We start from the raw sequence: 6037 nt of genomic DNA on the forward strand, positions 1-6037 counted from the left end.
ATGGAGGGCAGATGTCAGAGGCAAGATACAGACTCACAGGCTTGTAGACGTCCAAAGTCTTCATAAAAACCTCCAAAAATGCCTTTTCACACCTACTTTTAGTTATCGCTTTGGTTTTAGTTAAATGCAATAACAATGATCCAGTTGTAAAATTAGAGACAACCTCCCCCCCAAAAAACCCCAAGCCTAGACAAAAAGAAACAGGTACTGCGATGGCCGGGAATCGAACCCGGGTCAACTGCTTGGAAGGCAGCTATGCTAACCACTATACCACCATCGCTTGGAGGCGTCGCAAAGTTAATAACTTACTGAGCGAAACCCCTAAACTCCTTTGATCTCTGAAATGAATCGCTGTTGTATGAAGAACATAGACCCTCTGCAGTTAACATTTTGGAATAAGTGATGGAGGGAATTTTATTGTAATTACAACAATCCTAAACAGCCCACGACAGCCGTAAATCACTACAGAGGGTGGTGAAGGCAGCAGAGCACATCACTGGCACGAGGCTTCCTGCCATTCAGGACATTTATCTCCAGCGATGCCTCCGTAAAGCACACAGCATCATCAAGGACCACAGCCACCCAGCACATCAGCTGTTCTCCTTGTTACCATCTGGCAGACGTTACAGGAGTCTGTCTGCTCGGACTACAAGACTTAAAAACAATTTCTACCATCAAGCCAAACGACACCTCAACCACAACACTTAAACACACACAACACAGGACTCAGAAGCTACCCTGCAGCTTCACAAGTACTCTGTTTAATCTGCACTGGTCACTTCACTTTATTGTTATTGTAATTTATATTTAAAAAGTGCAATACTGTAATTTTCTGCTGCTCATTCCTGTGCAATATCCCATCTGCCCTCCCGTCATATTTCTTTTCAAGATTTTCTTATTTAATCACTAGTGTACATATATTTATATTTATATTTATAGATACATATATATTTAGTCATCTTTTCTCTTTTACCATGTCTCTCTAATATTTTGCTCTTTACTATTTTTCAATTTTTTATTTTATTTTATTATTATATTATATTTTATTATATTTTCTCCTACTGTATCATGCTGCTGAGTGACCGCTGCTCGTCAAACACATTTCATTGCAATGTTGACCCTGTGCTAACTTGCATATGACAAATAAAACTGAAAACTGAAAACTTTCAGACACATAACTTAGTGTGAGTCTTTTCAGGAAGTCCAGCAGCTTTTTAACGTCAAAAGTCTTTGGCTGCTGTAGAAATGAATATGATCATAAATCTGGCGCCAAATGTTCCTCAGTTGGTTTTTAAAGCCACCGCCTCTGTTCAAAGATGGTCGTTCACAGTGGACATAGATGGCTTCTTTCACTCCTCTTTCAAACCATCTGTCTTCTCTGTCCAAAATGTAGACCCTTGTTATTCAGATGCAGATGTACTGCTGAGTCTTGTACTGTCGAGGTGGCTCTTCTATTTTCGGCCATGCGTTTATGAAGTGGCTGTTTGGTTTCTCCAATGAGATGTTGCTGTTTCAACACGGCGGACAATGGGCGTCACGCTGTTAAAGGGATTATCGTAATGTCCTATATTCTCAGGGAACTGTTCTTATCTTTTCCCCTACCCATCTTTTGTGTCATTTAGGAAAGCTCGGAGTTCGAACAGCACTTCTGGGCTGGGCTGCTAGACAAAGAAAATGGAGATGCCGGGGATTGAACCCGGGGCCTCATACATGCAAAGCATGCGCTCTACCACTGAGCTACATCCCCTTCTGGTTCCGTGATCATCAACTCAGGTGAGATGGTGTAATATGTATGAAATGTAACTTCTTCTTCTTTTTTTTAATAGAAGGACAAACTAAATTACTTTATTTTCAACTATAAAGCCAAACTAGATTTCAAACATTTAGTAGGCCACTATTCTGGTTTATGAATGTCTTAGGTTTGGTTATGATATTCACAACAAAACTTGATTCTGAATTCAGTTTTTAACAGAAGAAATACCATTATGCTACTGTTAATTAAAATGTAAGAAATGCTGGTTAGTTAATTGTAAAAACAGCTTGCTTATGTTGCTAAAGATTGGCTAAATTTGACATTAACAGATGCCACTGGTGGAGGAATGAATTCACCAGAAAAGATTTTAAGCTAATCTTGATTAAATAGATAACCCTGTCTTTAAATTATGTGTCGTTTTCTTCTGTCATTTATTCATGTTTCAGTATTAACTGAGGGTGTAAAAGTGATCGGTGTTAGAACTTAATGTTTAATCAATTAAAGTTCAGATCCTGGTGATCATCGATTGTGATTTCAACATTGTTTCGATTGTATAATTAACTGTAATTATTTTTTCACTACTCTCTTTACCTACATTACCAGTGTGTTTCTTCTACAGTAATCTAAACATTGCTAAAATTATTGTTTAAAAATGACAGCGTATTTACTTGGTAACTCTAAACTATTTTAATGTGTTGTATGGGGCTTTCTCCACAAGATGGCAATATTGGCTTTGATTCTTGCAGAGGCGATGAGAATCCAGCCTGCAGTATTTCTAATGATAACAGTGTAACTCCTTCCCTTATTTTACCTCACAATGCTTATGATATACTACATATCATACAATAGTAATACCACATTCTTAAAGGTACTTTGCTGAAAACAGTGTGGCTCTTTGTGTGGCTTTGTGTGGCTCTGTATATTCAGACATTACAAAAATCTATCATGCAAGTATTTATATGTTGGTGTAAGATTGTTTTAGAGCTGATGTACAGCACACATGTAAGTGTGTTTGTATAATCTCACCTAGGACTATAGCAGTGGAATCCCACTGGTCACAATGAGGTCTTTGTGTTGAGTGCAGAAGCAGCAGGTGTAAACTCATGTGATGGAAAGGCAGTACATTGTGCAAACCCAGACTTAACTGCACACATTTATGTCTCTGCACAGTGTGGATAACCTGCAGCACACATATTTGAGTGACTGTGTTTTTGACCCTAAGCTTGTCGGCACTGGTGCGTGCAGCCAACAGAACTTTGGGTGCAAACAAAGCATCGATCTTTAGAGTCTAGAGCTGCTGTGTGTGGATGTGCCACCAACTTGAATTTGCACAAGTTATTTAGGGCAATAATTCAGAAATTAGATTTTCTTCTTCTTTCATGTGAACAGTCACAGCAAAGAAATCCTTCCAAAACTGAATTATTCAAGCATCTGATGGAAATTAACAAAAGAAGCAGTTTTTATTCTTTCAAGTCTGTGTTGCTCCATCATCACATACAAATATGGACTCTTAGCAGAGCCAGGGCTCCTCTGTCAAGCCGACAAAGCTCTGTCTGTGCTACCATGAACAAGCCAGCGGGCACATTTACTGCATGTCCCTGATGGAACGGCACCATTTAGAGCTACTGAAATTTATGCAGCAGCTTATGTGATGTTTTTCCACAAAGAGACTTTTCTTTCACTGAAATGATCACTTGAACTTAGACTGGCAACAAATTTTGCATCTTGTTGTCTCCTTCAAGACTGGCTGTATGCAAACCTCTCTGACTTTATTTGCTTTCACATGAATTCGTTTGCTCTTTTGACTGTGACTATAATAACTCTGATTGATAATTGACTACCTGCAGAGAGTGTTTGTTGCCAGATGGGGGTAGTATTAAAAACATGTGCCACAACTGGTCTGTGTACTGCTCTTGTTGATGCTGCTGTTGGTCCGTCAGAAGTGTGAAGTCATAACATAGAACGAGCTGAAGTGAAACTGAGTGTTAAAAACAATGGAAAAGGTCCACTGTCTGTACTTTTCATACTGTATTTTTTGTCTTTGATTTTTTTCACAATTATCCCATTCCTTGTTAACTCTATTGTCACTCCCCTATTCCAGTCCACTTATCAACCAACTAGTATTCAACGATTGCATTTGTCATCCATGTTCAGTGATGTACATGGGAGCATGTTTGCAGTGGGTGAAAACCTCTCCGTACAGTACACTGTCCTAACAGAAACCCAAACACAGGCTGTATGATTCATGAGGCTGTAGGCAGGTATCAACGCCTGTGCCATTGCTTGAAGACTGTTTGATTAACTCGTAAATATCATTTGAACATGCAAAAAATGTGCACACGTACCTGCTTTTATCGCACACTCAGAAAGATTTACAAAGTGAGTTATACATCTGCATTTCATGAAAATGAAATCAAATTCCAGAATAGTCTTATAGCCCAAGAGAATACGCTTGCCAGGTTCCCTCTCTGAATGATGAGTTGGAATATTAGGACTAAGAGAAGGCAAACAGACACAGTGAACCAAAACAACCTAGATTTCATGGTCTTACCAAAGAACCGCTGCTTGTTTTCAGATGAAGCAATCCTGGTATGGCCTCTACGGCTTTACACCCGGGGGAACAGCAACCCTACAAACAGAACTCCAATGCCCTTTCACTTTGAGAAATGCAGGAAAAAAAGCCAAAACATTCAGATAGAAGAAAACAAACTCTGTTTCCAGAGTATTTCTCTGGGTCAGATTCACAGACACAAATACAGCGAGAACACAAAAGCTCTTTAAAGCCTTCTTTTGTGATTTTAGGTGACTTTCCACTCTGCATGCCACCATGTGGAAAATTGTACTGGTACTATCTCAAGTACAGTATTTCCTCACAGAGCCTATCTGGTGACGCCAGTGTGATTGTCACATTGGCAAGCCAATAGTTTAGATTAGTTTAATGTCAACACTCATTAGAAAAATGAATTCTTTGTGCATCACAGACCTCACAAACGTTAGTTGGCCTGATAACACGCAAAGTAGCAAAGAATGCATTGCAGCTATGCCGGGTGGTCCTCAATACATGTTCTTTTTCAATTTTGTTTTTGTACCATAGACTTTTCAAAGAAATCATTCCCAGTCGTTCATGATATTTTATCAAGCCTTACCTAGACACCTTTTCATAAAGTTCATGTTGGGTACATTTAGCCTAGAGCTCAATTGTCAGATATATCTTCCTCCATTCACTATAAAGAATCTGCTGAAGTGTGAGAGTGACATTTTCACCTAGACTACAGTAGAGAAGTCACAAATGTCTCTCATCAGGTCACTAGTTTGGATCCCGTCTGTGTCACATTACTAGCCCCTACCTGCTCTGTGATTAAGGTGTTCCTGTTCTGTGTTTGTGTTGTTTAATACTGCACAAGCCAGTAAACTACCAGTGACTAACAATGGATATCACTCCAACATAATGCTACTGTAGAGGCCCAGAGACTTACAGCCTGACATTAGTGCTGATCGCACGTGTTTAGAGGATCATTCAATGTCTTGACCCCTTAAAAAAAGCTTAACACTAGTGGCTTGGAGGGTGGGATAAAACAGACGTTTTATTGACGGAACTTACATGGCTAATATCGGTTTGGACAATAGAGTATCTATAGATCTGAATTGAAACAAATCTGTACCCATTTTAAAAAGTCATAACCTGACGGTATTACAGGCAGGTGAGAAGAGGCCTGGATAAGCTGTATAAAATGGATAGACGAATAACTAAAAGTAATCTAAAATTATGCATTGTTTTATTTATATATATAAATAAAGAAGTAAGTCATGTAAGTCATTTATCTTATGTAAGTCATAAGATAAATGACTTACATTGGCTCCAAGTGAATGCGAGTGATAGTAATGCATGTCTAAACAAGCTTCTGTTTGCTAAGTTTTCCATAATGATTTTGAAAACCATTAATTCCTGAATGCAACCTCATGGCAGTAATGTGAGCAGAAACCTTACCATGCCTTCCAGCAGACGTGATTCTGTGCTGTTACTTGGCCAAACATCCTGTCAAACTTCCCTGCACTGACCAATATTGTTTGTTTAGCTGTAATCATCCACTGTCTTGTCTTAGAGAATTAACTTTATGACTTCCTTTGGGTCCCTCTCTGAAATTCAAACCTCACAATTCTCTGACTCTCTCATAGTTTTCTGTCGTTACAGAGCAAACAAGCCAACTCATTATTTGTTCCTCACTATATAAACTGGAGTGCAATTCATGTCTGTGTAAATACAGGTGAAAAGAAGGATCTGCT

General features: G+C 38.9%; 2 non-coding genes across 2 annotated transcripts; both read right to left on the bottom strand.

The window, feature by feature from the left end:
• Window positions 1–208: 208 nt before the first annotated feature.
• trnag-ucc lies at window positions 209–280 on the bottom strand. Its single transcript has one exon. It is a non-coding gene; the product is annotated as a tRNA-Gly (tRNA).
• Window positions 281–1675: 1395 nt separating this feature from the next.
• trnaa-ugc lies at window positions 1676–1747 on the bottom strand. The gene has a single exon. It is a non-coding gene; the product is annotated as a tRNA-Ala (tRNA).
• Between the last annotated feature and the right edge of the window lie 4290 nt (window positions 1748–6037).

Source organism: Oreochromis aureus, linkage group 9, assembly GCF_013358895.1.
Source record: "Oreochromis aureus strain Israel breed Guangdong linkage group 9, ZZ_aureus, whole genome shotgun sequence".
NCBI lineage: Eukaryota > Metazoa > Chordata > Actinopteri > Cichliformes > Cichlidae > Oreochromis > Oreochromis aureus.